The sequence below is a fragment of the Erpetoichthys calabaricus genome, chromosome 2 (genome assembly GCF_900747795.2).
Source record: "Erpetoichthys calabaricus chromosome 2, fErpCal1.3, whole genome shotgun sequence".
Classification (NCBI taxonomy): Eukaryota; Metazoa; Chordata; class Cladistia; order Polypteriformes; family Polypteridae; genus Erpetoichthys; species Erpetoichthys calabaricus.
Genome location: NC_041395.2, coordinates 207360813 through 207383304, shown reverse-complemented (window position 1 = coordinate 207383304; position 22492 = coordinate 207360813). Strand labels below are relative to the sequence as shown.

The 22492-nt window shown below is 37.3% G+C and overlaps 1 protein-coding gene across 1 annotated transcript in view; it reads right to left on the bottom strand.

The window, feature by feature from the left end:
- The window catches only part of znf687b (zinc finger protein 687b), a 70416-nt gene extending 50871 nt beyond the window's left edge, over window positions 1-19545 (bottom strand). The window contains exon 1 of the mRNA XM_028795056.2: window positions 18755-19545. The gene's annotated coding sequence lies outside the window, so the exon portion shown is untranslated. The remainder of the gene's footprint in view (window positions 1-18754) is intronic.
- Window positions 19546-22492: the final 2947 nt, after the last annotated feature.

Below are 22492 nucleotides of genomic sequence, written 5' to 3'. Positions count from 1 at the left end.
TTACAGTAAGATGAACACAATTAAGAGCACCAAACATGCAGTAATAAGATCATGTAGTTTAGGATCTTTCCCTTCATAAAATTACAGAATGTCAGTTACTATTTTATAAAAACTAGATGTCAATATAGTGTAAGAAGCGTAAGTATTGTAGCAGGTGGCCGGGTGTGGTCATCAGCCGCCTGCCTATTTAAGGAGCCGCCTCCCTTCAATCAAGGCTGGAGTCGGGTGAGGAGAACGACGAGGTCGGAGAGGAGGCAGCAAGGAGAGGCCTGGAGAGAGAAAGAGCGAGAAAGATAGACGGCTATTTGAGAAGCCTGGACATTGGGAGACTGTTGGGGTTTGTGTGGTGGTGCACTTATAGACTTATTGTACACATTAGTGTAAATAAACGTGTGGTGATGGCTTTGAACGTGTCTGCCTGTCTGTGTCCGGGTCGCCTAATCCACAGTATATAAAAATTCATACAAGAAATTAAAGATTTTCTTCCAGCTGCAAAGAAAAGCACTAAATGTAAATGCATTTAACATTTCAAAATCTAGATGTTTTGTTGCAACGTGAACCCACAAGCCTGTCAGTTCAACTTCCAACTCAATTCCACTATGTCACTTAACCTGGCTGTGCCAGAATAGTAAAAATACATGTAAATAATTAAACATATTTAAAGACTTAATGTTTACTGTTCCCCTTTTCCGAACAGGTGACATCTGCTTTCTCAAACCAATTGTTCATCTCCTACATAGTACAATTTCTTCTACATAAAAAATTATGACTTGTAATAGTAATACACTATTATAATTATGAACAAATGTTCTGTTCCACAATGCCCTACACCCCTGAGCTTTCTATACTCTGCCGACTGGAGCAGAGTTAGTGTTGACAAGTGTAGCTCAGTTTTTACTTGTAAAATGAAAATAAGTAAAATCTTAACTTTCTTCTCATTTTGAATATTTCTGTATTTAATCCAGTTCGACAAAATACAGCAGTAAATAAGGCATAAGCACAGGGGAAAAATAGCACAAACAGATGTCAGGATGCAACCTAAATTGTCCACAAGGGTACAAAGAAAACAAGTAGCTAGCTAAGAGTGCCAGCAGCAGTACAGTGTTTAATTGTCTGGTTTTATGCCAGGGGCAACAGTGTTTTCTTGTTTGGTTTTATGTACTAATATCCCAGTCATCTGTAGAATGTCTGGATGATTCCCAGTTAACCAATATTACTCTCTGTCATATACAAAGTAATTAATAAAGACTTTGATCTGTATTAAAAAAATAACAGATGTTCCCCCTAAACTTTGTTCCTTTTAGTGTCCGTACTTATACTGAACCTACTAGTAAATGAACACAGACATGGGAACCAGTCTCTCAAAACAATGGGAAGTGTAAGATCAATGCAAAACAACAATAGCCCATTTAGCAGTTTAAAAAGCCATGAATTCAATTCTGACCTGTTTTGTTTATTTGTGAAACACCACAGAAGCAGAATTCATGTTATGTATAAAAATAAAAATTTCTGTTTTAGAAACCAATGTGACTTTGCACAAAATAAAAATTAAAAATGTTATTTTTACATTTGATGTTATTATATACTTATAAAACGTTTAATTTAGCATATTGGTGTTTAAAATGAATTAATAAAGGTTTAATTGAAAACACACTTTCAAGCTCATGTTGCTTATAATATATAATAAACATGAAAATATCTTTCCATGGGGAAAAAAAACATGACTATCAAAAAAGACAAAAATCTGCTTTGTAATGTGTATCTGTCCAAACAAGAGCAGAGAAATTATTTTACCCTACCCTACTCTACTCTTAGGTTCCCTATTTCATATTTTCTATGTAAGGACAGATTGGTAAGAAGAGAAAATCTTTTCCTGTTTTGCTTCTTTCATCCCGAAAATCTACAAAAAATGCATATATATTCTACATCAACTGTTTTTTCAGCATACTCAGTTTAAAATGTACTCTTACTAGCAAATGCAGACTCATCAGCTCTGTCTCTATCTTGTTTGCACCCTTTTTCTACACAGTCCTCTGCCCCTTTAGGCTGTTTAGATGCTGTAAGGATGTTCTGTTTAATAACACATCCTTTCAGGTTGTTTGTGCCTCACTAAGATACATATCCCAAGAGAGGAGTACAAAGAACAGGAGGTGCACATTCAGTCACTACTTACTAAGGGGAATTGGTTCAGGCATAAGGCTTGGTCTGTGTTTATTTTCAGTAGGGCAGGTTTTACACACTCCCTTTCTCCAGGCTCAGGTTTAAATGCACATTTGCAAATAAGCTCACACAAGATGAGACTGGTTTAAAAAAGAAAAAAAAAGAAAACACTCTGTATTCAAGGCCAAAATGATGCCCAAAAAAGTCAAAAAATCACCAAACATTAAACTGCTAGATTTTAATCATACAACCTTCAGGACTAATGTATGTGAAAATTTTAAACAGTTCCTCCTCTTATTTCTCAATGTTTATATAGTAATCAAAAAATTCCTTTTTTTTTTTCTCAAAGTAAACAACCTTGCTCACCTGCCTCCCAATTCATTCTCCAGCCTCATTATTGAAGTCCAGTATATTTGGATTAGATAAGGCTTTCTCAACTTTGAAGCAAAGGCAGCATGTCAAATGGCGACCATACAGAAACAATCTCCTAAGCTGAATCTACCTTAAAAATGTCTTTGTTTTAGCATCTACCTACATATTTAAAACAGACTTATAAAAAAACTATTATTAAAATGCACAAATAATCAAGGGAGGTAGAGTGGTAGAGTGTTTACTGCTGGTAACTCATGGCTCTAGCTGTTATTACCAGTGTGGACAACACATGGACAAATAATATCTACTGCAAAGGCACTTTCAAAAACAAAATTGGTTGTCATTGCACTAAAACTTAATTTGGTTAAACATAACTAAATTTATATTAAAACTTGCAGTTTTACCGGGCTTCACCCGGAAAGTTTGCTAGACAATGGACCTTGGTTATACTTTTGAGGGTTGATCAGATGTATCAGAAGTACTACGTATGTAATTTTTTTGTATACATTTGTTTTGTTTCTTTTATTAGTCTACTAGACAAAGAGCCCATTTCAACAACGTAAGATGAAATGGACACAAGTTTATGTCAGCAGTGTATGAAGAACAAATGATAAGTAACGAAGAAGTTGTTGTGTAATGATTTTAGTCCGCTTTACTCATTACTGTACAGGCTTGTACTGTTAGTTGATGAATTTTCCAGGCCTATAGTATAATATTGAATGATGAATGTTCCATTACAATATGGAATAGTAATAAGTATAAGCACCACAAACCTGATATAGGTGTATTGAATGAATGCATAATTGAATCAGAATGCGTAATTAGGCCTCGAGCTGTAGTCGAAATCGCCTTTCAGGCCTCTACAGCTTTAATCAAAGTCGCCTTTCTCTTTGAATTTTTGCGGCCGTAAATCCGCCGCCTGCCGCGATGTTGGGGTTGGATGTCGGTCTCGTAAGGTTTTTCGGGCAGCTGCGCAGAAGGCGACTGCGCATTCGGCTTCGGATGTGCGCAGAACGCGACTGCGCATTCGGCTTCGGAGGGACGTGAGTGAGTGAGTGAGTGAAGAGGCAGGCGAATTATGTATTAAGATTATTAGTTCACAGGTGGTCCTTACTATTGAGCATGCTATCTACATACAATTACACATGAGTAACACACTCCAGCTATACAGGTGCTGGTCATAAAATTAGAATATCATGACAAAGTTGATTTATTTCAGTAATTCCATTCAAAAAGTGAAACTTGTATATTAGATTCATTCATTACACACAGACTGATGTATTTCAAATGTTTATTTCTTTTAATGTTGATGATTATAACTGACAACTAATGAAAGTCCCAAATTCAGTATCTCGGAAAATTAGAATATTGTGAAAAGGTTCAATATTGAAGACACCTGGTGCCACACTCTAATCAGCTAATTAACTCAAAACACCTGCAAAAGCCTTTAAATGGTCTCTCAGTCTAGTTTTGTAGGCTACACAATCATGGGGAAGACTGCTGACTTCACAGTTGTCCAAAAGACGACCATTGACACCTTGCACAAGGAGGGCAAGACACAAAAGGTCATTGCTAAAGAGGCTGACTGTTCACAGAGCTCTGTGTCCAAGCACATTAATAGAGAGGCGAAGGGAAGGACAAGATGTGGTAGAAAAAAGTGTACAAGCAATAGGGATAACCGCACCCTGGAGAGGATTGTGAAGCAAAACCCATTCAAAAATGTGGGGGAGATTCACAAAGAGTGGACTGCAGCTGGAGTCAGTGCTTCAAGAACCACCACGCACAGACGTATGCAAGACATGGGTTTCAGATGTCGCATTCCTTGTGTGAAGCCACTCTTGAACAAGAGACAGCGTCACAAGCGTCTCGCCTGGGCTAAAGACAAAAAGGACTGGACTGCTGCTGAGTGGTCCAAAGTTATGTTCTCTGATGAAAGTAAATTTTGCATTTCCTTTGGAAATCAAGGTCCCAGAGTCTGGAGGAAGAGAGGAGAGGCACAGAATCCACGTTGCGTGAGGTCCAGTGTAAAGTTTCCACAGTCAGTGATGGTTTGGGGTGCCATGTCATCTGCTGGTGTTGGTCCATTGTGTTTTCTGAGGTCCAAGGTCAACGTAGCCGCCTATCACGGAAGTTTTAGAGCACTTCATGCTTCCTGCTGCTGACGAACATTATGGAGATGCAGATTTCATTTTCCAACAGGACCTGGCACCTGCACACAGTGCCAAAGATACCAGTACCTGGTTTAAGGACCATGGTATCCCTGTTCTTGATTGGCCATCAAACTCGCCTGACCTTAACCCCATAGAAAATCTATGTGATATTGTGAAGAGGAAGATGCAATACGCCAGACCCAACAATTCAGAAGAGCTGAAGGCCATTAGCAGAGCAACATGGGCTCTCATAACACCTGAGCAGTGCCACAGACTGATCGACTCCATGCCACACCACATTGCTGCAGTAATCCAGGCCAAAGGAGCCCCAACTAAATTTTGAGTGCTGAGCATGCTCATACTTTTCATGTTCATACCTTTCAGTTGGCCAACATTTCTAAAAATCCTTTTTTTTGCATTGGTCTTAATTGATATTCTAATTTTCCGAGACACTGAATTTGGGACTTTCATTAGGTGTCAGTTATAATCATCAACATTAAAAGAAATAAACATTTGAAATACATCAGTCTGTGTGTAATGAATGAATCTAATATACAAGTTTCACTTTTTGAATGGAATTACTGAAATAAATCAACTTTGTCATGATATTCTAATTTTATGACCAGCACCTGTAGATAAATTCTTGTGTTTCCTAGTGTCTTGGCTTTTGTTGGTGATCACTGAAAAATATAATTTTAGAGAAAACTTTTCTTTTGAATTCAGACACTAATTAGTAGTAATACTGTGGATTTTGGGTATAAATATAATTTCACCCTGTGGCAGTTCCTGTAAAAGCAGTAGCTTCAGTCAATTTGAATATAACACTTTGATCTGTAATCTTGCATAGCAGCACATCACAGTCTGATCGCCAAGGGGGATACCTTAGTTCTCTGTAATACTGCATGTATTTTACCACTAAGCCTCCTCCTGTTCTTTGAAGTTGATGTATATTTGAGCAAACAACAATCCAATCCAGATTGAATTTGTATGTATGTTACTGCATCGCAAGGAGTAAGAAGAAGCCAAAAAAAATATGGAGTACAGCATGTAACCTAGGGAGCCACTTCTTAACCGCACCTTCTTTGAGTTTTACCTAACTTTTCTTTGTCCATTTAATATCTCATTTTCCAAGCAGATTGGCACCTCTTTCCTGTAGAGGGCAGCTGCCCTTTTTCACTCACTGCCTGCTCTATTTTTCAGTATAATCTCAGCCTCATCTTATATAGTGGTGCTGTTCTGCTTGCACTGTTCATTTGCATGAACTGCACACCCCATTTCTCCATGTGGTAACAGCTGAAGCAAAAAAAGAACACAGTGCCTAAGAATACCCCACTTATTGCAGCTTTATTACTGAAATAAAAGCAGAAGGCTGAATAATTTTCTTTTTCCTAAATCATCATCAAAGTTCAATCAAGTCAGTCAAAGCATTTTTGAGATTTTGGGGTATTTAGTTTTTCTATAGTAGGCGGGGTTTACCCTTAAATATTGATGTATCAAATTGTCTTTCTTGAAAGATACCTACTGACCTAAATGTATCACCCTGCAAAATATGAGATTTTTAACTAAATGGGAGTTGATGAGTGAAGAAGTGAGTGTGTCAGTGTATTTTGCATTACAGTGATCCCTTGCTATATCGCGCTTCGCCTTTCGCGGCTTCACTCCATCGCGGATTTTATATGTAAGCATATTTAAATATATATCGCGGATTTTTCGCTGCTTCGCGGGTTTCTGCGGACAATGGGTCTTTTAATTTCTGGTACATGCTTCCTCAGTTGGTTTGCCCAGTTGATTTCATACAAGGGACGCTATTGGCAGATGGCTGAGAAGCTACCCAACTTACTTTCTCTCTCTCTTGCGCTGACGTAGGGGGGTGTGAGCAGGGGGGCTGTGTGCAGCTGCTTCCTGAAGGACATGCTGCACGTATTGATTTTTGACTTTGTTTTTCTGTGGCTCTCTCTCTCTCCCTGCTCCTGACGGAGGGGGTGTGAGCTGCCGCCTTCAACAGCTTTGTACCCGCGGTGCTTCGCATACTTAAAAGCCAAAAAGCCCTATTGATTTTTTTTTTGACTGCTTGCTTTGTTCTCTCTCTCCTGACGCGCACTCCTTTGAAAAGGAAGATATGTTTGCATTCTTTTAATTGTGAGACAGAACTGTCATCTCTGTCTTGTCATGGAGCACAGTTTAAACTTTTGAAAAAGAGACAAATGTTTGTTTGCAGTGTTTGAATAACGTTCCTGTCTCTCTACAACCTCCTGTGTTTCTGCGCAAATCTGTGACCCAAGCATGACAATATAAAAATAACCATATAAACATATGGTTTCTACTTCGCGGATTTTCTTATTTCGCGGGTGGCTCTGGAACGCAACCCCCGCGATGGAGGAGGGATTACTGTATACACATACACAGAAAGACAGAACATTTTCTTGAACACAAAAAGACCTGTGTAATTATGGCATAAGATTAGTTAGCAAGTAAGCTGATTATACTGACACAACATGTACTGTCCAGGCAAAGTGTAAAAGCAAATAAAAAAGCAATGAAGGTGTTAGCTTATATTGTAAAAAAGTTAAATACATATCAGGAGACCTTCTGTTGAGATTGTATAATGTGCTATTGAGACCACATCGGGAATACAATGTGCAGTTCTAGTTACCACACTACCAAAACATACAAGCAGCACTAGAAGCTACTCTGACAGGCTAAGAGAATTTAACCTTTGTCTTAAGCAGAGAACACCTAATCTAATGATGATCTATCAAACTTCTTTCAATTATAAATAACCTACAGCAAAAATGGAAATTAAAATAAGTGCATTAATGATGGAAGTCAGGAGGTTCCTCTTCACACAAGAAGTCTTGACAATCTGCTGGAACAAACTAGTAAGTCACATAAAAAAACACTATGGATGAACTAAAGGGGCAACTTAGCCATTAGAAAATCAAATGAGCTTGAGAAATTGAATTTGTCAATCTTTTTACATTCTTGAAGGCCCAGACATCCATACATTTCCAAACTTGGCAAACCCACTAGTTGTATTCAAATGTCAAGATAAACAGTCAAGTGCACTACATATTTAGTATAGAACAGAAATTCTTAATTATAACTCCATAATTATGTTTCTTGCAAAATACATGATAATGATAAAATGCAAAAGAAGCTCTGAGATCAAAATGACAAAGAAAATAAACTTAAAATGTAACTAATCTTAAATAAAACTGCACAATACAGTGGCCACTGTACACCAAGATCTAAAATAGTTAACCATGTAAATCTGGATGGAAGGGCACCAATGGTAAAATTTCTGCACAGCTATAATTTTCCTTTCCAATTTGCGTACCTTCCAACTTGTCCAAAAGAATGGACAGGATCCTCAGGTGTGGTACTGAAGAGCCAAAGCAAGCTACAAAATTTTTTGTCCACTTTCTTCATTAAAAGCCAAATATTCATGTTGAGGCAATTATTGCTTAAGCAACACATGTGTGCTTCATTTCAGTTAAATCTATTTTAAGATTCTGAATATTTAATTCAGAAGTGCTTAAATCCTGCAAGGCTGTAGCAGCTGCATATTTTGTACAAGTCTAATTTAATAATTAGAATCCAATTAGTGATTCTGAAGACAGAACTGCTCAGCAACTTTTTTATACTTCATTTCAGTTAACATGATCTTTAACCCCTTAACCGCCCTCTGCCGGATATATCCGGCACCGTTGTTTTATTGCTAACGCCATACTGCCGGAATTATCCGGCACATTTGCCTGTGGTTATATGAATGCCTGGCAAGTAGTATAACTGACGGTTTGGCGTGGGTATTATTACTACGTTGTATTTCGACAAGTCTGTGGTTGTTTTGGCCGGTCATGTGACGTGATTCGCATGTAACAGCTGTGAATATGGCGAAACGTAAACTGACTTCAAGTGAGGCTTTGCAGGCGATTTTGGACAGTTTTGATCATGATTGTAGCAGTTCTGAAGAAGATTTTAGCGACAGTGATGAGCAGCAACGTGCGCTGCATGATACTGTGAATGAAGACGCATTGAATGACGGCGCTGAGTGGGTGTATCCCCAGCATCTCAGCTGGGCTGCTGCCCGTGGTGAACTACCTTTTCTGCATTCGTTTGAGGGAACGTGTGGCTTTATTGTTGATGTAAACAATTACACTGCTGAGCAGTTTTATGAGCTGTTTGTGTCACCTGATTTGATCAGACATTTTGTTCATCAGACAAATCTGTATGCAGCACAGTTTATTGAGAAAAATCCCAATTTACCTCCACATTCCCGTGTTCGTGCTTGGTTTGACACTGATGAAAACGAAATGAAAAAATTCATTGGGATTTTGATGTTGATGGGAATAATCAGAAAACCAGATATTGAGATGTACTGGTCTACAGATCCTATGTATGCAACACCTATTTTTGCAGCTGTCATGACACGTAACCGATTCTCTTTGCTGCTGAAATTCTTTCATTTGAATGACAACAGAAGCAAGCCAGATAAGAAAGATCCAAACCGCGACCACTTGTTCAAGCTATGTCCTTTGATTGATCATTTATTTAAAGCATTTCAGTTGCCCTACATGCCAGGACCGTCAGTTGCAGTTGATGAAAGTTTATTGTCGTGGAAGGGCCGCTTACAGTTTCGACAGTATCTACCATTGAAAAGGGCACGGTTTGGTATCAAGATGTTTTGCTTAGCTGAGAATTCAGGTTACATTTATAGATTTCGTGTATACACTGGCAACTTGCACAACATTTAGTGGTCAATACTGCTTGAATAAATGTAAAAAATGTAAAAAAAATGTAAAAAAGTAAAAAAACGAAAATTGTTCAGATTTTGCCTGGCGTGGGGAATATTTAGGGAGTTGGCGGTTAAAGGGTTAAGAGTCTTAATTACATTGTTTTGTCAATTTCTTCTTGTTTTCTTAACCAGCTGACAATTAAGAACAAGATGCAAATGACAAAGAAACAACTCCCTCCCCATGTTATTGAGAAGGACTATTATTTTTTATAAGCCAAATTAAAAAAAAAAAGAAAATATGAGAATTGAAATCACAGCAATTCACTGCAGCAGAAGTTACAGCTCTTTGCTTGAATTCCCACATGGTATCACAAGACTTTGATATGCTGCTGGATTACTGGATGACATAAATTCTACTATCACTTATAAACTGAAATGTTATAAAAGCTTCTCAGAAAGAAAGAAAGAAAGAAAGAAAGAAAGAAAGAAAGAAAGAAAGAAAGAAAGAAAGAAAGAAAGAAATTTTCATGTAATAAACTAGGGCTTACAACTCTTTGGCAGCTAAACACATTATAATGTTTACGTTTACAGGCAACACAAAGAGTAATGCTGTCATAGAGCAGGCAGATAGCATTCAGAATTAAAAAAAAATAATAAAGCAAATCAACTCAGTTCCTAAGTGACAGCAAAGGCTGCAGATTTTTGTTCTATAATAATAATAATACTTACCTGAAAACCAAATACTATAATTTTAGGTGAACGCACTTGACAGGCTTAATTTTAGCCCACTCAAGATTCAAAACTCAATTATTTCTATTCCTAAACAGTTGCATTATGGATATTTAATTGCTTTGTTTTTCTTAAACAGTAAGTATTAAACAAGAAAACAACCGCTAAGCAGCTGATAATTTCATATTTGCACCTGTATATGTTTCAATAAAATATCTGGAAAAAAGACATGAAAAAACAACAAACTGAGTAATACTACTTTACTGCAATCCAAAAAAACAGTTTGATGATGTTCTCAGAAAAGTAAAACATACAATATTAGAAATGTTTCAACCTAACACAATGACAGCACTGACAAACTACATAATCGAATAAGATACTTCAACAGCTGGAATGGCTGGCTTCTAATTAAAACACTACTGTATTTGGAGTGACACTGCGACTTTCTAAGGACTGAGTCTGACATTCCTGCTATAGATATTGGTAGAGCACTTAGAATAACTAACCACCATTTGCAACATACAAGTGGTAAAAGGTAATGATTTTTGATTAGTCACTATTTTGTCTACTACAGTTTTAGTTCAGAGTTTACAAAATAAAAACATATATGACAAAATATTAAGCCAGGACCATGTGAATAAAAGTACGTTTCTTCAAAGTGTAAAGTGTTGTGTTAAAAAAAAAAAAAAAAAAAACATGGCCCAAAACTTAGGTGTCTTACCCAGGACAGTTTTAATTGAACGTGGAGATATAGAAACTAAACCAGTGCACGTTATTCATTCTGAGTGTATCTACAATAGACTGGTATACCTTCCAGGATTAATTCAGCTTGGCAACCAATGCTGTACAGAAGGGCTCTAACTACTGTCTAACCTGTAAAAAAACAAGTACATTTAGAAAATGAATGGCTACATGGCCAAGAATAGTATGTTTTGTTTTTTTTATTGAAACAGATTGTTGAAATACTGCAGTACAGTATAGATCCGCATACAAAGAAATTTTACACACCTTATGGAGTACACATCTTATTGATGGCTTTCATTTTTTTCCCTCAATCTTCAAAGGTAAACTTTTGAAATGAGACCTGTTACAAGGGAGTGATAAACAAAAAACAAAACTAGAGCTAAATAAAATACATTAGCCTCTTTAATGCCACCAAAATGGGTCTATTTGGAGCAGTATATGAGGAGCCTGTACAAAAGGGGGGGGTGGATGGCAGAAAAAGAAATCATTAAAAAGAGGCAGAGCTGTGAGAACAGCACCATGTGGAGAGGCAGGATGAGCCAACCAGTGTGTATGTGTGAGGGGCAGCACGGTGGTAGGCCCTGCGAAGGATCTGCACTTTAAGGGCGGATCCTCCCCACTGACTGTTTATATATAGAAGTGGGTGTGATCAAGGCAGAGTCCTCTACAGGGATCCAAGACACATCAGGAGAACGAAAAGGATAACAAGAGGACAATCAACTCCAAATAGTCTGGTAGACGCCACTCGAGGCAGCCAAGACAGGGGTCAGAGTTGTGAGGACCGCAGCTGCCAGTGTCTCCACTAACTGAGCCAGCAATGGTTGAGCAGGGAAGATGTAGTGGGAGTTGTACTGTACTCGTCAGATGGAACAATGACCCTATGACTGTGATGGTTTTATTCTTGTTATAAACTCTGGATTTTAAACTCACAGACTGTCACTATTTTTACAGATTATTGATGCATTTATTGAAAGTTTGAGAACTGCACTTTCAGACACTGCTTTTGTTCCAATTAAAAGTACTGCAGCACTTTTACACCTACCCCTTACTACTGTATGTGTGTCCTCATTTGCCCATCTCATCTCAGTAACATGGCAGGTTCAAGTGGCTCCTGGGCACAACAGAAGTGTGGAGCCACCCCACACTATCACTTGGGGTAGACCACACATGCTCCCTTTTAGCAGCTCCCGATATTCCTGCACCCCTGAGACTTTTGCTGTCTGCAAGGCAATTTAACAGTAGCCTACTTTATTAAAGGGAAAGCAAGTACTGAACATTTCCTTCAGAAACTTTGTGACTATTACTGCTCAAGTTCTCGGCTATTGCTACCTCTGCCATTTTCTACCATGTCTCGCTCTTTCTTTAAATAGAAAGTTATTTATCCCGTGTGGAAGAATATTTGAGATTTTAGCAAACTTTAGCCAAGTATTCTTAAGTAGGCGCATAGTTTACATTTTCTAGAGTGAGACTGGTCAAACTCTAACCTTTCTCTTAGACCTACTTGTATGGGCATTCTTTAATGTTACTGTTTTTTATTGTTTTAAATTATTTACTGTCCTTCTCAAGGCACAGCCTGTAGACTTGTAAACAAATTAAACTTTTACTAATGCAGGACATGTTTTATAATTAAAGGGATCAAAGTGAAATATTGCCATTTCTCATGAGGGGTATACACACAGGACCTCTTGTCGGCTGATGGGAGTTTGCTATATATAGACTGACTGCAACATTTTCAAAATTAGATTTCATCCATTGCAAAAGTAGATGGATCTCTCTACAGGTTAACATTAAAAGTCTCTCTAAACATTCTCCTATCTACATGAACAGTTTGTTTCTTCCACACTTGCCATCTGTCAAACTGAATAACCCCTAACATCCAATGTAAGCAATGAATGCTTTTACCCAGGCTGACTAATTCTAATTCATTTGCTGGAATCATTCCGAGGCTTTATTGCACCCTTGCTCTGTTTACTATCCCTTATTTTTTATGCTCTAATACTAATATCTATAGACACTCATGTTCTGCAAGCATGGCTCTATTTAGTCTGGGTGCTTGTTGTGGGATTAAACAGTGCCTTTTGTCATACTGAGGATACCGCTGTTACTGGCAAACACTTGCCATCTAGACATCCTCACCCCACTCCCAAACCATTTTCAGGTAAATCCTTGCATTAAATAATAATAATAAAAAAGGATCATGAAGGAGAAAAACAAGTGATATTAATTGTAAGGCAACATAGGATAACAAAAAAACAAAACATTAAAACAGAGTGTGAAAAGCAAACATTAAGGTTATATAATTTATGCTTGTATCAAATACTGTATTATGTAATATTATCAAAAACACAACTGGTGTTCTGAAAAATGAGGAGCAAACACAAATGGGGGGCTATACGGCTCTGAAGATGTCTGCCTTATCAGGGTTCACTAAAACAACATATTTTAAGTCAGATGCTGGTGAATCTATATTGTATTCACATAAAGTATGAAGCCAAAAGTGAATATAAATGGAAATGCATGTAGACTTTTTAAAAACTTAAAAATATAAGGTTAATTTTGATTTGAAAGACTTGTAGTCTTAAAGGATGATCAACTCACTTACAATTTACTTTTTACAAAACATTTAAGGACACAAAAATAAAATAGAAAAGTCTCCAGATACAAAACACATTATGAGAAAATAACCATCTCCAAGATTCTTTAAAGTATAAATGATCTAAAATATAAACATTTAATTTGCTTACCAGGTACATGTTTATGATACACCTGTTAATATTATGTACTGTATTTTATTAATATAATATGAGCAGCAGGGAATTATGTTATGCAATCCACACTTGTTTTATCCCATGTTTTTTTTCTCTCCTTTACCTTACAAATAACAATCAAACATAGCTCTGTCCACTATCATATCACTCACAGAAATTTGTATCTGATAAAAATGAAAAGCATACCCATAATCATGCAGTATGTACAAAACCAAAGATATAAAGATTGCTGAAAGTCAACTTTAAGATGCCTGACTTTATTGCACTTGAGAAATCTATTCAACAAACTTCAGAGATCTGATTGCTTTAGCAAAAAAAAAGTTAGACATAACCAAGCCTTAGAAAATAATGACAAATGAATAAAACTGTTAGAACTGTTGGAAGATTGTACCAAATGTGACTAGGCTGTGCAGGAAACAGCTGAAAGGTACCTGGCTATTCCCAACGATGGAAATACAGACATTTCTAGTAAAGAGTGTGTGACACTCTGTGTTTGTCTGGTAAATAAAGGGAGGCTAAGCCACAGCACAGCAAGCCAATAGATGCTGCAGTATGCAAGGTAACATGGCAGATTCCCCTCTTTTACAAGCTAACAATTTATACTATAACACAGATCTGTGACACATTTATATGTGAAGCTTGAAAAGCAGTGCAACTGTGGCTGCTACATAAATTGTGACTTCAGTACAAAACTGCTACAGCAAAGGCATAATGACTAAATGAGACATTATAGATGAATGACTCTTTTTGTTTTTACTAACAGATTTTGTAGCGTGCTCCTAGATTTTTCAACTTATGAGTGTACCTTTAGCACATGAAAATTATAATAAGAAAATTTAATAATAATCAATGTTAAAAGCACTGAACAAGAGGAGTACCTTAATGGACTGGTAGCATATGCTTACACTGACAACATTTGTCAGATGATGTGACAAATTTTGAATAAGAAATTCTACTAAACATCAACAACAGTGAAACTATATATTTGAAATTAAGCAGCAAAATAAAAACACAGATAATGACAACCACAAAATTATAATCTACACTTAAGAAATACTTACAACCTCAAGTACCTGGGAAGTGTCTATAATGACAATAATTTGAAGTAAATTACTTCACAATGATAATGCTCAGTACTATGCCTTAGAGAAAACATCATCTGAAAACAGACATCATTCTGAATAGTAAAAAAAATTACCATCTATAATATGTGGATGCCAAATGAGGACTCTTCCTAAACTATCAGAGAATCAACTACACACGTGAAAATATTTCAAGAACCATTACTGACCCAAAATAAGAGATCACTGGGGAATGGAGCACACTCCATAATGCAGAAAAATACCTGAATAATAGTATAATTTTTGTGAACTTCAAAAAAAATTAAATTCATACATGCATAAAACATTGCATATATCAACAACATACTAATATGTGCTTTATAATGGAATAGAAAAAATTGCAGACCACTAATTAGATGGCAAGATATTAATATAGTGACAGAAAAGAGAGACAGATGGAAAGAAGTTGTACAAAAGATAAACATGAAGATCAGCTGTCAAGGACACTCACAGCACAAGGCTATGGAGTGTGTAACTATGGGAAATGTTAAGTCCAAACCTTATACTTTAATCAGAAAAATAAAAGCTCCAGAACAGCTGGAGTGGGCATGTAGGGTATGAAAAGGACTTTCAATTCATTAGCATTCTGAAAAAAGTAAAGCAAATAACCAGCACTTCAACAGAACAAAAGAAAACCACCAACCTGGTATTAAACTATTCAACCTAGCTGAAACCTGAGGCTTCCTAAGGGAATTCAGAAGATAATAAAGCTTATATAAGCCAACAATTAAACAGCACATGCTAAAGACTTTCTGGTTTTTCTCCAATGCCATGTTACAATACAGACAACTTTTGTCTTTTTCTTAACTCATTCCCATTCTCTGTATTGAAAAGGCTGGCTGTAAGCACAATACTCAGATTGATTTCCACCACTCTTTTAGGTTGACTATATAAAAACTGTACAGAAACTAAGCATTGATGGCTTGGTGGTCAGCTTTACCATTTAAACTATAAAGTTACAAAATGAAAATATTTTAATGGTGCACATTTTAACATTAAATGCCACTCTTAAAGCATAAACGTTCCATATTGATTACAGGTAAAATAACAAATCAATATTATAAATAGCTAAACACAAGTCCAAGGGGAAAAAGGCACAAAAATGTCTTCCACTATCACAAATACAATTTTACAAAACTCAACATTACTGTTATCTCCAACTGGCAAGGTCTTGTTGAATGTACAAACAATAACAGACTAAAAAAGAATAGCATATTTGCTTGGAAAAAATATATTTGACCTTCAAAGAAAAAACTTACAGCATTTTCAGAGTTATCTCCTAATGCAACTAAAATATGGAATAATAGCATACTCCCATAAAACCCTACACAAAACTGAAAAAGAAAAACAGGCTTATTGTATATAGTAAGTAACTAGAAAGCATGGGACCTTTACTTTGGCAGGCAGCTAACACACTTTCAAACACACACTCTAGTGTTCCTGCTTAAACAGTGTTCCGGAGAATCAAACATGCATCTTTAACTAAGTTCCCATCAACACCGAGTCTCTCTCTAGCATTCCTTTCTAACTTTTTATTCATTCTACACTTCAATACACTCTACCTTAATTACTGGGTACCCTCAATTTTTGGTATAATTCTTAAATGTATGAAAGCCCTTTTTTGGTTAAAGAGTAAAGAGCGATTGTCTAAACATCCTTAAAACTCAACATACCTTAGGGTTATGAAAATGCACCCCTTATGTTGCTGCATGTTATGTCAACCTGGCTAGACTAAAAGCTTTATTGAAAATGGCAAATTAACAGTTTTTTTGACACTGGAAGCAGACTTCTTTAGATGTTATGATGAATGGATGCTCACTATAAAACAGTTTGAAAAAACAAATCCAATCATGAATAAACATTATTCCTTCAGCAATATATATGTAGTTCCAATTCCTAAAATATAATTTGAAAAATAAATAGCTTTACCTATATTTTATTAGTGGAATATGCACAGCACTGATAACAGCATATTAACTTGCTAAAGTCCTAACAGTATGGTCAACAACACACAGGCTTTGTGTCCACTGAGTTTGCAATCCAAGTTCACCCACGTACTTCAACCAATTTTACATAATCCCAAAGAACCCTTAAAACATGAAGTAGGAAAACATACATCTTGTTAAACTAGCTATGATACAATGCATTTTCTGGATGTCATACAAGGATTAGTTATTGGCAGCACCCTGAGTGAAGAGGTGAATCAAAGTACAAAGTGCAAGGCTTTTACTGACAGCAGACATACAAGAGGAATACCAATATCATTGCTTGTTGGATTACCACAGCATTCCTGTTGGTGGTAATCTTTTTCAACATTTTTACAACATATGGGAAATAACCTAACAGGCATGTTAAACTACCATTATATGACTGTTACAATGCCAAAAAAGAGCACAGTGCAAAGCAGACTGAATAATACTCACACATACTGTAGCTTTGGGCAAATATCCTTCAACAATATTTACAGAACAAATAATATGAAGTAACTACAGACTTGCAAGGCCCTAGCTAAAACTGCATGTATTTCTAATCAAAACGTAAGCCATGCAAGGGAAAAAAAACATAATAAGGGCATACAATCTTCTGAAGCATGAGCAACTAATAACCTAACAATGAGTAAATACAAAGAATAAGATAGGTAAATTACTGTAAACTACAAATGTCAATAATGCTTCACTTAATGTGCATTTTGTCCATCCATCCATCAATTTTCTAAAGCTACTTCATCCTCAGCAGAATCATGGGATAGCTTGAGCCTATGCCAGCAAGCCTAGGTTTCCAGGAATTCCAGAGTTTATGCTGTACTAACACAGCTGTAATACTTCATTTTACATGTCTTCCACAAATAATGACATGTACGGAATCCTGTGTGAATGGGCAATTTTTACATCATATATATTAATGCTTTTACCAGCCTACAATAGAAATGCACAAATACAGTATATATATTTTTACTTGAAGTTTCCTTAATATTTACATATAAGAAAGCACTGGTGATCCTTGTGTGGGCATTTAATATCAAATTTCAAAAACAGGTAATGTTAACATATATAAAGTTGATTTTTTTTCTATCAATGACTTAATTCACTTGCAGGTCAACGGGAATCAAAACATATACTGCGAACATCTGGCACAAGGCAGGAACTGCCACTGCAATACATACTTAATCTGACCAGGCAACATAAAGTCTCTGACTGGGCCTAAATTGCACATTTGTGGATACAGAATGTAAAACCTCACAAACTACAGAAACTCCATGCAGACAGTGAAAGGACTCTGGTTTGAACCACTGGGACACCAAACCCTTAAAGGGGTGCTCACTTTTAGATCGCCAGTTTGTTGGATCATTTAAAAATTAAACAAGTGAAGCCAAGGAAAAGCTACATGCATTGTGTTACTTCTCATAAACCCAGTTTGATAACGTTCACATATCCTAAAGAAAGCGTTTGATATATCAATAGAAATGTATAATGAATGACACCCAGCAGTTTGGTTTTTTTTTTTTAGTTCCTTTTGGCGACTGAGACGAAAGGAGGTTTATTTAGATCTGATATATCTATAAATAGATTGCATATTACGGGCAGTCTGCTTATTGATTCTCCATAACCTCTAATAATTTCACAGTCCGTATGAGGGATCGATAAATCAGCGGCTGCAGCAGGAACACATAGCAGCTCCGCCCCCTCCTACGCGAGCTTACCGCGCCGTTTTCGATTAAAAATCGATCCACGAGGCAAGAAGCCTCTTCGCGAAATCATACTGGCCGCAGTTCGACCATAAGTTTTTTTTTTTTGGAGTGCCAGGATCATAAAAACAACGACATTTTCAGGTCGCTTCCAAACTCTCCCCAGCGACTTTCGCCGAGGCTTAAAATATTCCTGCGTGATTTACAGCACCTAAAAGGGCCCGTAATGTGTCTCGCGTGATTTAGTTCTTTAAAGTGTGTGGTTTTATGTATAATTTCACTCTGTTTACCTGAGTGCGAAATCCAGAGTTTCGAGGCTCCTGTTGCTGCCGCCGAACTTCCCGTCACCTGACAACCAAGGTCCTGGAAGCTAAACGTATCCGCATTCGCAGATAATCCTCGTAATCTGACAAAATGCGCTCGTATGAACTTCGCTGCTAGTTTTCTTTCTTTTAGTTATTGGTCTTAAAGTTTTCCACGTGCCGTCCTTCACGCCGCTTTATTTGCTGGAAGGGATTTTCGGGCTATTATGTTGACATTACCTGCCTTGACCCGGCTTGCCTCCCAACACAGGTCCTGGCATTGAATGGTCCGTAATCACGTCAGTCAGGGAGCGCGGCTTGAGGAACCCGTCGTGCAGTCGCTGTCACAGAGGCCACCGTTACCGTAACATAATGTTAACGCGTGGATCGTGTCCAGTATGTGAAGGAAAACAAAAAGTAAATACGGCGCGCGTATAAGTGTGCATAAATCTCTTCGTGTCTTTAGGCTGTCGAAGATGAGCAGATGAACTTTTATTTTTATCGCAGTCCACTCCGTCTGCAAACCCGCATGGCTACGGCCTTCGTTAAAAATCATTCACCTTCACAATTTAAAATATTTTTTAGGAAAGTACTTTCCTTAATGCCGTTCATTCGGAGTGCCAGTGAGAGAGAGAGACTGGGGTGAGGCGGGATCCTTTTAATGACTCGCTTAGCGCTCCTTTACTTAAGTGTTCTTATTTATCAGAGCGGTCTGCCAAGAGGTGAAGCGAGCCGAACCGATGAAACGAACGCCATGCCCGCCGAGCCAAGATGGCTAACGGCGAGATGCAGTTTCCTGATTTCGCAGATGGCGCAGGGTGAGCTCGAGTTACGCTCGATTTCCGGTGTAACCGTAACCCGCCCATCTCCACTCTCCCATCCTCTGGATCCACTCCATAAACTTCAGTGTCATCAAGACCAATGATTCCCTGATTCTTTCACGAGCACCAGACTTTCATATTTACAAAAGCTGCAAGTAACACACAGACAAATGCACATGCCTTAGGGCCTAAAAAAGTAAAAGAATTGCGTCTGGCATGGGCACAAAAAGGAAAACATTAAAACTGTTTATGTGAATCCTGATACAGAGATCTTGTATTGGTGCATTCATGACCATTTCTGAGTTTCAGTCATCACCTACAAAATTGCAAGTCTTAAGTTTGGCCCAGAGACATTCAAATGGGGGACATTATGAGGCTTAGGCCTGGTCTGTTGCAACTATCCCCTGATCTTGTTTTGTGCATCATGTATGATCGGTTTGATCTTAATGTACAAAAGCGTGCAATATCCCAAGGGCCAAACTCTTCAATTTTTTTTACGTGTACAAACATAGCAGAACTCAAAAAGAGGGCTTAAGAGCCTGCTACCTGTGGTGTTGGTAACTCTAACAACTCTGAGGATAATTTTCAGAATTGCAATTAACAGAACTGGAAATACAACAAACCATTTTCAATATGCTTACAGCGTGTATATTTCCTAGTGCAAGTCAGGCTTCTCCAAACAACAACAACATTTATTTATATAGCACATTTTCATACAGTATTTCATAACAATATATTTGAACTGTAAATTGTTCCTGATATCACATCATCTGTTCTTTGAGTTAATCAATGTGGTCATTGCCCCCATTCTAACAAGAAGCCTTTATACTTCATGCTTTTAAGCAAATTAACTTAATCTCACGAAAACCGGTTAATATGCAACATTCAAAACTGTGATAACTTAAATGTATGAATTTTCTCCTTATGACATAATTTACAGGACATTCTAAGTTAAAACAGTTTTTATATTTCCTTGGCTGTTTGATGATTCTGCCATGTCTTGTCATATCAACAGCTGTTTATTAATTTTCTTCAGGTTGTATAGGGCTGGTTTGGAATGGGTTAATTTTTTCTTTTCACCTGTGGGTCAACATCATCTGATGTCATATCCCCTTCTGTGCGTGATGGAGTTTGTGGTGAATGCTCAACCACAGGTTTGAGATTTCTCCAAAAATTCTGGTGTAGCACCTTTTCTTCCAACTGTATTAGATATGATTTAATTGATCCAGACAATTGCAGAATTACTGCAGTGTTTTTTCATCATTGATCCTCGTCTAGTTTTACTAGTCTACTGGTTTCAATTCAGGTTATGGTTTGGCTTTGTGCTATTGTATAGTCTTGGTAGCTCTCCTTGTCTTGATTGTACTGTAATGTGAAAATAGTGGTTCTCGTTTTACTTCCTGTGAGTATCTGGGCTGGGCTTATGCCAATGGTTCACAAGGATGTTGCTCTGTAGCTCAGTAATGCTAAAAATGGTTCAGATTGTTTAAGCATGTTTTGCACTGCCCTTTCTGCCTCCCTGTTAGCTTCAGGGTAATGAGAACTTGTGGTTATGTGCCAAAAGTTTCATTGCTTTGCAAATTTACTAAATATTTAAAGCAAACTATGGGCCATTATATGTTATGAGCACAGCTGGACATTCCAAATGTGCAAAGATAATTTGGAGGCGAGTATGGGTTGTATCTCCTGACATGTCTGGTAGATGAGCTATCTCAATATACCTTAAAAATACTACTACCACTAGGTCGTGCTCTTTGTTTACCTTCACATATTGGGTGTTATTCTTTCCCAAGGACTCTAGAGCGGTTGTGATTAAAGGTTCTTTCTGCTTTGTCAGTTTGTATTCTTGACATCTACTACAGATATTTACAAGATTCAGTATATCTTTGCTCAGCCCTGGCCACCAAACACTCTACTTAACATGCACTCTGCATTTGATAATTCTCATATGACTTTCATGAATGCTCTGTTGCACATCTTGTTGCATACATTTGGGTATGACAGTTCTACTGTAGTACAGCTTTAAGTTGTCAGAAACTGAAAGCTCCTGCCTTGCATTAAAGTATGGCATTACTTGAGTGGGAATGCAGGATGAGTACCTTGGCCATCTTGCATTAACGTAGTGCTTGACTTTCTGAAGGTCATTATCCTGTAATGTTGGCTGTTTAATTAGTTATAACTTTGTGTTATGGACCAACCGTTTTGTAATGCTACCACAACTGTAATACATGTTTCAGGACTGCTTGTCAGCTTAGAGATTTCATGAATAGCTACAGGCTGAGCTTGTCTGGATAAGGTGTCTGCCACAACTAGCTACTTGCCAGGTACATATTCCCCTAATGCATTAAAATATCATTAAGCCAATAAGAAACCGTTGGCATCTTAGTGGTACTGTATTTAAGTCCTTATAGTTTATAAGGGATACTGAGGGTTTATGATCAGCCTGAAGTGTGAAGTATTTGGAGAACTTCACATAACAACAAACTGCTGTCAGACATTATTTCTATATTTGAGCGTAATGCTTTTCAGCATCTGTGAGAGTTCTGGAACAATAAGCTATTGAATTTAATATTCTATCATGTCTCTGCATCAGACTGTAGCATTAACTATTGTGGGTTTGGAAACACCATAATAAGCTAGAACAGGAGCTTCAGTTATTGCCATTTTCAAAGTCGTTTGTGTATACTACAAATTCAACAAATCCACAAGTCAATCAATAGCAGAAATATTTTTTCATACTCATTGGTATCTTGTTTCAAAAATTATAAATTTCCATGTTGTCTGCTCTGTTTCATTAGTAAAGTATACTGTATGATTTGCATACATGCTGAGACGAATAGCACAATCACAGCTGAGTGAATCTCAAGACTCCACCTACTTTGAACCACACACATTGAAAGGCTCA